The sequence below is a fragment of the Pinus tabuliformis genome, chromosome 3_2, assembly GCF_031772625.1.
Source record: "Pinus tabuliformis cultivar Carrire ecotype Pingquan chromosome 3_2, CPIR1, whole genome shotgun sequence".
NCBI classification, from domain to species: Eukaryota; Viridiplantae; Streptophyta; class Pinopsida; order Pinales; family Pinaceae; genus Pinus; species Pinus tabuliformis.
Window position 1 is genome coordinate 1,088,282,241 of NC_142302.1, and position 11,616 is coordinate 1,088,293,856.

The following is an 11,616-nucleotide window of genomic DNA, read 5'->3' on the forward strand; positions in this document are numbered from 1 at the left end:
CCCTCATGAGTTCTAAATGCCGTTTTCGGAATGTCTTCAATCTTCATTCTGATTTGATGATATCCTGAACGAAGATCCAACTTGGTGAAGTAAATTGATCCATGCAATTCATCCAGTAATTCATCAATGACAGGAATGGGGAACTTATCTTTAATAGTGAGCTTGTTGAGCTCCCTATAATCCGGACACATGCGCCATGATCCATCCTTCTTGTGCACCAATACTACTGGAGCAGAGAAAGAACTTTGACTCGGTTGAATTATACCAGCCTCTAGCATTTCTGCAACCATACGTTCAATTTCACTTTTTTGGACATAGGGATATCTGTACGGCCTGATGTTTGGAGGAACACTTCCTGGAATCAGATGAATAGCATGATCATGATCACGCATAGGTGGGAGACCTTTGGGAGTCTCAAATACCTTGGAATGATTGTCCAGGACTTTTTGGAGATCTGGAGAAATAGATGATTCCAATGTGGAAACATCTAGCGAACATAATTGTGCAATTACACCTCTTTGCTCCTTTTTTAGAAGCTTTGTCATACCATTAGAGCTGATTATCTTTCCTGGTTTCCCTGCAATACCCCTTAATTCAACTTCCTTTCCTTCCACAGAAAATTTCATGAAAAGTTCTTGAAAATTAAAAGCTATTGTACCCAAGGATTGTAGCCATTGGACTCCTAGTACAACATCAGCACCTCCCATTGGAATGGAAAGCATTGGGCTAGTCAATACATATTCTCCCATGGATAGCTTGATATTATGGCACTTTCCAGAGCAATTTATTGTTCCTCCATTTGCAATCATCACTTGACACTCTGGTGCTGGATATAGGAAGCAATTCAATTCTTTTGCTACCCTACAATGAATAAAATTGTGGGTGCTTCCTGAATCAATCAACACTATTACCTTTTTCTTCTTGATTTGTCCTTCTATCTTGATGGTTTGAGGAGTGGTAATTCCCGCCAATGCATTACAAGATATGGTCGGATTTATTTGTTCTTCATCTAGGCTTTGTTCCTGGAATATATCCTCTTCTTTTGACCTTTCTTGCTCCTTTTCTTCTTCCTCTTCACAATCTATGTAGAATAATTTCTTCTCAGCACACTTATGACCTTTTGTGTATTTGCTATCACAATTGTAACAAAGCCCTTTTGCTCTTTTTTCTTCCAATTGTTGTGGTGTCAACCTTGTAGGTTGTGGAAGACTATGGGCAACAACACTTCCATCTTTATAGTTGTGAATGGTATGCTTCCTAGTTGCCATAATTTTGCTTTCCATTTTTCTTGCTAACCTGAATGCCTTCTCTAATGAATCAGGTTCCCAAAGGCGCACATCATGTTGGATATTATCCTTTAAAGACCCTATGAACACATCAATCCTATGCTCCTCTGGAATATCTTTTACCCTTATGTTCAATTTTTGGAACTCCTCAATGTGCTCCATTATTGAACCCTTTTGTTTGAGACTTATCAATTGGCTAAAAAAAGTGTTGCTTTTTGTATCCTCATAATGTGCTATCAATTCTTCCGTAAAAATTGCCCAAGTGATAAATTGTTTACGAGAACAAAGCCATTGATACCATACAAACTGATTTGGTTCCAAATATAAAGTTGCCATACGTACCTTTTGTGTGTTTTGCACATTATTGAGATCGAAGAATTGCTCCATCTGTAATATCCATGTGGCGGGATCCTTGCCATCAAACTTCCTCATATCGATTTTTGGAACATGGTGAGTCTTCGATCCAACATTAGCGTCTATGGTATCATGATTAACATTTCTTTTGTTCTCATCATGAGTTTCCTTTACTACCTTTTCACCATTAGTGACACTTTCTTGTAGCAACTTCTTCAATTCATCCATCTTATCATCCATGCCATCAAATTTAGCGTCAATCTTAGCTTCCATGCCATCCATCTTAGCTTCCATTCCCTTTATCTTAGATTCCACGCCATTTACCTTAGATTCCACGCCACTTATCTTAGCTTCTGTTAGCTTTTGTGAGCGTGACATTTGTTGCACTTGTTCTTGTAATTTTGATATATCATGTAGCATTTCTTCCTCTTCTTCATGAGTCATGCTAGAGCTTTCAGGTTCCTTACTAGGTGTTTGCATTTTCTTTCCTCGGGGCATCAGTTACCGATAATAAAGTTTTACTATGCCCTTTGAATTCCGTTAAACCAAGCTTACACAAAAATTAAAAAAACTACACACCTTTTTTCACTTTATAGAAGCCTGATATTGAATCTGATGTATCTCTGTAATTTTGGATCATCCAATTCTAAAATTGCTACCTGTAGTAGCCTTCTACGTCCTCTTTCCAATGCCACAAGTCTGAGCCAAATTGGATTCTCCAAGGAAGAGTTATGTGAAATCTCCCACAGTGACTTGCTTTTAGACTGGTTCAGTAGAGCGAACTTGTACGACGTGCCACGAGTCACTGTTTCAACCTTTGAATCTGAAACACACGCACAAGAAACTACAGTCCGTCCTCTTTCTGTACCTTTTTACGAAATTTCAATCCGATCCTCAGAGAGAGAGAGTTATGACGATTTTCCCCAGGTCACCTGTTTTGAATGTAATTCAGGAGTCTGCAAAAAGACCAACTTCCTCAGATCATATCTCCGAAAATATTGCGAGAAAAGCTCTGAAATTCGGACCCAAGGTTCAGCGCCAATTTTTCTCAAATGGGTTTTTTTTGTGACTTCTGAAACGTCACAGAAAAAATGTTATAGTGAAAATGCCACGATGACCTGTTTGGAGCAGCGAAACCCTAGAATCCAAAGCTCTGATACCAAATGTTATGAAACCAGCTCACAAAAAGATAGAAAAGAGAGATCCACGCCTTAGAATTCAGCCTCTTCAAGGGGGAAACCTCCTTTACATTACATAAATGAACAATTCTTGGATGATACAAATGAAAATACCTCCTTTCTATATATAGGAGTCTAAGTGGTCCCAATACAATCAAAGCCTACATAACAATAATATTGTAGGGCACAACAATAACAATAGTGGGCTTCTATGTGGCACAATAGTAACAATATGGGCACTACATGGGTACATCAATATAAATAAGGGGTATAACTACAATAGTAATGGGGTAATCACTAGTATTATAGGGACCCAACACTTGACAACAAGGGAAAGGAAATAGATTGTCCAGCACAGTGCCCAATTTTCTTGGATTGGTGGATACCTTTTTCATACAGGGTCTGATATGTGCATACACAAATGCATTCATGAAGATGAAATTTATGACATCTTGAAGGCTTGCCATGACGAGCCCTTCTAAGGACACTTTGCATATTAGAGAACAGGGCATAAGGTACTACAAATGGGCTATTATTGGCCCACTATTTTTAAATATGCTAAGAAATATGTCCAGGCTTGTGATAGCTGCCAAAGGATGGGCCGTCCTGGTCAATCTGATGAAATGTCACTACAGCCCCAATTGGTAATAGAACCTTTCAAACGACGGACATTAGATTTTGTTGGCCCATTCCATCTGCCATCAAACCAAAAGGCTTACATACTAGTTCCCATAGACGATGTAAGCAAGTGGGTAGAAATAGTAGATCTGCCAAGTGTTGGGCACAGGATCCCCCAAGGGCAGTTTTGGGGTTAAAAGCCCATATTTTGGTCAAATTTTGTAATCCAAATGTAAATACTCCACATTTTGTGGTCGCAGAGCACGTAGGTGTTAAAGAGTCATAGGGTTGTCCGCCCTTATTTTAGAAATGTAATGTTGGCTGTAAAATATCTACCCATGGTCCACAGAGCATGTGATTGTATAAATAGAGATAAGCTCTAAGTAGTTAAAGAAAGAAATGAAAAAAGATCAAACATGTATGAGAGATAGCTCTGAAGCATAAGTCTAAGTTTTGGGTCATAGTGTAGGTAGAGGCTCTGCAGCTGAGTATGCGGAGGTCTAGAAATCTGCAACTAAGTGGACAGACCCCTGCAGCTGAGTGTGTGGGGTGGGTCGAGTCTGTAATTGTTCGAAATTATCAATAAAGAGAAGTATTCTACAATTTTTGCATCTTTATTTCCTGTTTATGCATCTAGTTATGTTGGGTATGAATTTCACGTATAATTATTATACGATTCGTAAATATAAGTGATTGTGTTGGTTAAGTAACGCAAGTAAGCACATCTATTTACATGAAGCTAACTAAGATCTGTTAATAAGACAAGTAAGATACTTAGCATATTTTGGGAGATATCATAGCTCGCTGCCCTAGTAGCACGAAAGAATATCAGCCCTTGGTTAGGGTTGTGCGAAAGCTGATTGTATCCTTTCACGAAGGTACTGAAGGGTGGAATAGAGGGCTAAGCAACCTGTGCGAAGGCAGGTCTAGCTGGAATAAACTGACATCACAACCATCTCAAGGGTGCGGAAACCTGGTTCCAACATCCCCCCATACTGCTTCGGGTGAGACTTTAGTCCGCGCTCAGTGGGTTGATTCCGAAAGGGACAGTAGTGTAGGGATTTGTTTAGCTAACTAATGTTGAACCTGGGTCAGGCCCCCTCAAGCCAACAAATGGTTCTGTTGGCAAGATCGGAATTTTCATAAGAGATGTGTGATGTCATATCAATGGAATCCAACTAAGAAGGAAATCGAAGGTTGGTTGGAAAGAAGGATTCATGAGTTTGTGACACAAGAAAACAGAAATCGGCGACTGTCAAAAAAACAGTGGTTGGACCGATACCTATATACAAAGATCCATGAAATCTTTTGCGCCTCCTTTCCTATTGAGTTATACGAGTGGATCATGAATTTAGTAGGTAGCTGAGGAAGGTGGAAACTTGACGGTCTTGTTGTGTGGACCCTGGAGCTAGTGCGAAGTTTGCAAGCATCGGAGGATAGGATCTCACACGCTGTTGATCATTGGCTTGATCGCATCATAAGAGGATTTGTTACTGAGTTCGCGATCGACACATTAGTCAGCTATAGCGAGGTGGAGCGACGCTTTTTCAAAGGACCACAAGATAAGTACATAAAATCTCTAAATACTTCTATTAAAATGTTGTTGTGTGAAAAATGGGTTATGCGGCTACCTTTATGTTTGGGACTACGTGAAGTGGAAAAAGTTACAAGAATGAAGGAAATAAGGGTCCGGAGTATAGCCCCTTGATTTCACCTCCATGAAGAGATGAAGAAGGAATATCGAAGGTTTCTCCACGAAGCACTATTCAGTTGATAAGACAAGGATTTTCGCGAATACCACCTCTGCCCACACCACCTCCATCTTCACCACCATCACCTCCCACTTCACTCATACCACCTCCACCTCCATGGTGATTCAGTGTGGTAAACATAGTGAAGTTTTCTTTGTTCAAAGGTTTGGTAAATGAGGATCTGGATCAATTCTGGTTCGTTCTAAGGGCTATATGGGAAGCTCAAGGTGTTACAGATGACCATATAAAGAAGGTGACACTAGTTAGTGCTCTGTAAGATCACGCGCTAACCTGGTATATTAAGTACTCCAATGATAACCTGAATGCGAGAGTAGTGGACATCGAAGCAGCACTAAATAGGGAATTTAGCAGGCCTAAATCTGAAGTGCATTCGATTGTGGGATTCAAAGAGATTGCAATGCAACCAAGCGAGATGCCTTGGGAGTTGGATCAGAGGTTGAAATGTACAATTTGCAAAGCCATCATGAATTTGACAGATGGACAACATCACGAGTGGTTTTTGTCTTCACTACTACCTCACTTAAGGAGTACACTATTGCAGTAGAAGATAACCACTCAGGAAGAGGCCTTGGAGATTGCCATGAGATTACATGAGACTCCGATGCAGGATCCCAATCTAGGAGTCCAGCAGATCCATGTGTAGTTTGTTATATACCTAGGGGGGATAATATGGGGTACAAAGGGAGGTACCCAAGGTAATAATGTAATAATGGGATGGGCCATAGTAATAAATAAGGTGGTTAACCTATATCATGTGAGGGACCACAAGTAGTTAGTAATAATGTAATGGGCCCATGGTATTAGTTCGATGGTATGAGGGAACCATGGTAATGATCCATGGTATTGTATGTATGAGGCCTTTATAGAGGCTAGAGACTCCACATGGAGAGAGGTGAAGGAATAGTGTCAAGGTTTATTGTATGAACAGGCATATGGCTTGTGGAGTGTTCTCCTTCCTTAAAGAGTGAATGTATGGTGTTGCCCTACCTTAAGGGCTTGATCAATAAAAAAGCATTTCTATTTCTATATTCAGATCTTATTATTTCTGGGTTTATTTGCAGTGTCTTATATTTTCATATCAGATCTATAATATTTCCGGGTTAGATCTATAACAAGTGGTATCGGAGCACTTTCTTGGGAAACAATGGAGATTTTTTTTTATTTTTATTTTTTGCAGGATTTCAGGGGCGGCGAGTTTGCAGATTAGATCTGTACATTTTGGTGCAAGATCTGCTAAATCTAATTGCAAATCTGGATTATTTGTGAAAAAAGTAGCCGATTTAAAAAAAAAAAAAAAAAAAAAAATCGGTCGAATCGAAGTCCGGATGAAGGAGATATCGCTGATTTAAAAATCAGTGGGGTTGCAGACAAATTTTCAGGGCAGCGAGTTTTCAGCACAGATCTAGATGTCTTGGTGCAATATCTTCAAAATATAATTGTATATCTGGATTCTTTGTGAAAAAATACCCAATTTAAAAAAAACAATCAGTCGAATTGGAGTCCGGATGAGGGAGATATCGCTGATTTAAAATCAGCTCTTTTTTGCAGAAATTTTGGTGACGGTGGGAGAGTTGTAGCGCAGATCTGAAATTCTAGTGCTTGGATCAAGATTTCTATCACATGGGCAGATGCAGAATGATTATTCCATTTCTGAAAACAGGTCATAATAGGGATTCTGAGCTATATTGACTAAACTGTGACAATTTCAAATTTTCACCAAGTAAGTGAATTTTTTCAAAACCCTCTTCATGGCTTCTAGCAAGGTTCTATATTTTACAGGAAAAGATAATGGTCCTACTATTGAAGAATACATAAAAAAACAGAAGTGGTTATGGAACAACCATTGGAAATGGTGGGTAGTGGAGCAATTTAGAGATGAGGCGGCCACATGGTGGGGATTACTTAACAAAACAAAGTGTTACAACCTGCCTAATGAAGCATTTGAAAAATTCTTTTTAGACAGATGGTCTCATGCTAGAAACAAAAATAATGAGAAACGTGTTATTTTCTACTGGTATCTCCTTATTGCAGGTTCATGGATTGATTCAGAAGGAGAAAGTCATTGTGTCTATAAATCCGAGTTGCAAGCAAAATCTCATAAATGTCAACTTAGCAAAAAAATTGCAAATTCCTACAAAACACATTGAAACCACACAAGTGGATGATGAGGATGTTCAAGTGTACGAGGATTTGAAAATTTCTATAGATAAGTATGTGTTGCATGGTGATTTTTATACTATAGAGATGGATAATATGGATGTTGTTTTGTGATATTCTTGGATGGAATCTGTGGGTACTATCAATATTAATGTGCAGAAGAAATTCTTGAAGCTCTAGTATAAAAAGAAGAAAATTACATTACAGGATATTTCCATCAATAAACAGGTAGAGTCCAAGGAGGCTGAAGCAGAAGATGTTCGAGAGACTGACATATCAGATGATGAGCCAGTGATGATTAACAATCAAATACAAACAGAGGTTAAAGCAGAAAAGGTTACAGATGTTGATACATCAGATGAGGGTTCAGTGGTTGCAGTAATATTAGAAGATAAGACACCACAACAGGCACCACAACCTGCACCAGATAATAGTCAGGGTCCAATAAGGGGTGAATTAAAGACAAAGATACCATGGGTTAAAACTTCAACATATCATCACCCACATCACCCCGCAAGACAACCATCAAGATGACAACCAATTAGCCACAAGGACAACAACCCCGACAGGACAAATGAAGAGGAGAGAAGATCCACCTACTACACATCAACACAGAAGAGCTACCATGGTCAGCTTCCATCTCAAGCGAGCGTGGCACCAACGAGATCGAGGATTCATCTTTCTCTTGGATGGATAGATGCACGTGCATGGTACCAGTGGACTACTCTTTTGAGTAGATCTTGTTATTTATGTTCTTCCCATGTTTTGGGGACGAAACATGCTAAGGGGGGTGGACTGTTATATACCTAGGGGGGATAATATGGGGTACAAAGGGAGGTACCCAAGGTAATAATGTAATAATGGGATGGGCCATAGTAATAAATAAGGTGGTTAACCCATATCATGTGAGCGACCACAAGTAGTTAGTAATAATGTAATGGGTCCATGGTATTAGTTCGATGGTATGAGGGAACCATGGTAATGATCCATGGTATTGTATGTATGAGGTCTATATAGAGGCTAGAGACTCCACATGGAGAGAGGTGAAGGAATAGTGTCAAGGATTATTGTATGAACATGCATATGGCTTGTGGAGTGTTCTCTTTCCTTAAGGAGTGAATGTATGGTGTTGCCCTACCTTAAGGGTTTGATCCATAAAGTAGCATTTCTATTTCTATATTCAGAACTTATTATTTATGGCTTTATTTGCAATGTCTTATATTTTCATATCAGATCTATAATATTTCCGGGTTATTCCCTCTAATACCACTTGTTATAGATCTGATCCAAAAATATAAGAGAATACAAATGAACCCAAAAATAATAAGATCTGAATATAGAAATAGAAATGCTTCTTTATTGATCAAACCCTTAAGGTAGGGCAACACCATACATTCACTCCTTAAGGAAGGAGAACACTCCACAAGCCATATGCATGTTCATACAATAATCCTTGACACTATTCCTTCACCTCTCTCCATGTGGAGTTTCTAGCCTCTATATAGGCCTCATACATACAATACCATGGATCATTACCATGGTTCCCTCATACCATCGAACTAATACCATGGGCCCATTACATTATTATTAACTACTTGTGGTCCCTCACATGATATGGGTTAACCACCTTATTTATTACTATGGCTCATCCCATTATTACATTATTACCTTGGGTACCTCCCTTTGTACCCCATATCATCCCCCTAGGTATATAACATAGTTGAAAAATCTGTGCCTTGAGATGCAAAGTCTGAAGTAGGAAAGGACGGTTTGACCCGAGGTACGCGAAGAGGTATGGTGCTTGAAATGCAAGAGTCAGGGTCATGAAAAAGACCACTCCCTGGTCTTCACAAATTACGTTTCAGGAGGAGGACCGATGCATTTAAGGCTAGAAACTCAAGTAGGACCTAGCATGGTGCTTGCTTTATGGTGCGCTAACTGTCAGGTAGCTGGAAAACATACCACGGATAATTGTCACTTGCTATAGAAGTATGTGAAAACACCAAAATAATTGTTCTACAACTTTTGTAGGTCAGTAGGACATGATGAGCGTACTTGCAGGAGCTATGAATTGATAATGGATAGAACTCCTACCTACAGGGTTCAGGCTAAAACGTATCCCCTTGACCAGAATGTTGGGATGGCGCAAATAGGATTTCAGGGGCGCGGACGAGGATGAGGCAGAGGAGGACCTGGTAGAGGTCACAGATAGTTGATTTGATACAATTGCAGAGGGCAAGGATACTATGACCATGATTGCACTAATCCAACGTGCCTATTGTGCAAGTATTGCATGTTGTTTGATCATGAAACAAAAGATTGTCCTATGTTGATAGCTGTTGGCTAGTTGAATTGTTTATGAATTAAACATTCAAGTACCACATTAATTGTCAACCAGGGAAAGTCTTTTTATTTCAAAGGCCACTGCGTACTGTATGTACTTAAAGTCTAAAAGCATCGAAAAGCTATAGTATACGTAATTCTTACGTTATGTCATTACAGTACTTGCTAAGATGAAAGAAATTAATTAAAACTACGAATCGGGAAAGCGAAATAATGGATGCTCTGTTGGCAGAGGATCAGGACCCTATCTTCCAGATGGGGACGTTCAGCACCTGCCCCTGTAATCAGATTTACTAATGCACACTGCACTCTCATTCACTGGTGAGAAACAAACTCAAGTGATTAATGAAACAGAGTACTAGCAAAACAAAGAATACCAGAGGTAATGCTATCAAATCCAAACAGAGTACCAGAAAGAAACTACTGCACACTTACACACTTGACGAGAAAGTAAATGGGTGAATCTTGTGAGGAAGGTGGGCCCAGTCCCTCTCACAAGATTCCCCAGGAAAACGAAGACGGGATTAAGTGCTCAAAACAGTTTTATATTCATCTGCCAAAAATACAATAGAGTTCAGACTTGCTGATGTTCTCAGAATCTCTGCTTACAGACTGACCATAGACACCGACTAACTCCCTTTTTCATGTAGATGTCTCCTCTTTATAGAGGAGACATCTATTACAATAAAGTATTACAGCCTATTCAGTTAACCCATCTTGTCAAAAATAAGCAATTCAGAGTGTTGTTACAACAGTATGATAATACATTCTTTTCTTGAGCTTTAGCTGTTACACAGCGGGTAACTGACTTTGACCGTCTTCTCGGGATCTTCATATTCCTTCGCCATTTCCCCATGCTGTTCATGCTGACTGTGTTCTTCTTTCTTTAGACTTCCGCTTGATTATGCCACGTCAAGATTCTTTAGATAGCTGCCATCTGTTGTTCATGGCTGTTACAAAATAGCTTACTTTAGTTAATTGTTGTTGCTGACTATAGCAACTATGGAGTTGCTGCTTCTGGTGTTGCAGAAACTGCGTAGTTGCTGTTTCTGGTGTTACAGCAACTACGTAGTTGCTGTTTTTGGTGTTACAGCAACTATACATTATAACTCCTGCAAACTTAAGACAATTATTTGACAATTTAGTCAGCGTTTCCAAGGATAAGTATAAAGATATTCACGAATATGAAATAAACAATTAAACATAGATATGCGGAAGGTTACTTCATACCTTGGGGTCAATATATCATTATAAAATAAAAGCTTTCAACTTATGACTGCAAAAGGGTAATAATACGGCAAAAGATAAGGTCAAAAATAGGTCAATTGTGAGTCCCAACATCCCCCCCAACTGAAGAGATTGCATGTCCCCATGCAATGTCTACTCTGAGTCTGAGTCGGAGAACTGGGACGAACAATGCAGATTACTAAGACAATAGCTGTAGGGAGTAACATCAAACTTGTCTCTGAAACCACAAACAGTTCGTATATGTTTCCATGCTGCTGCCTCTTCTCTGTTGGAAAGTCTAAACTGGCCCTTATACTGATCACCCGGCAACCATAAAAGTGGGAAGTTGAATTTGTAACCCATCCAATTCTCAGCACAACGTTGCACGCATTCAACATACCGAGGTACCCTTGATAATGCTACTTGCAGATTTGATGGGTTATACGGGTGATATTCTTTCCTTTCTGTGGGGCAGTTATCCCAAAATAGTTTATTTGCTTTAACAGCCAATGGTGCTTTGGTCTTTACATACTGCTGATAGTCTGTTAGGACCTATGTTCGCAGTCTCATAACATGATCCTTCATATCATCATTGTCTATCATTTTTAAGTGTTGTAAAATGAAAGTGGCAACGTTCTGTGGTTCAGACCGAATCCACAAAAGACAATTCTGTTCGTTTTG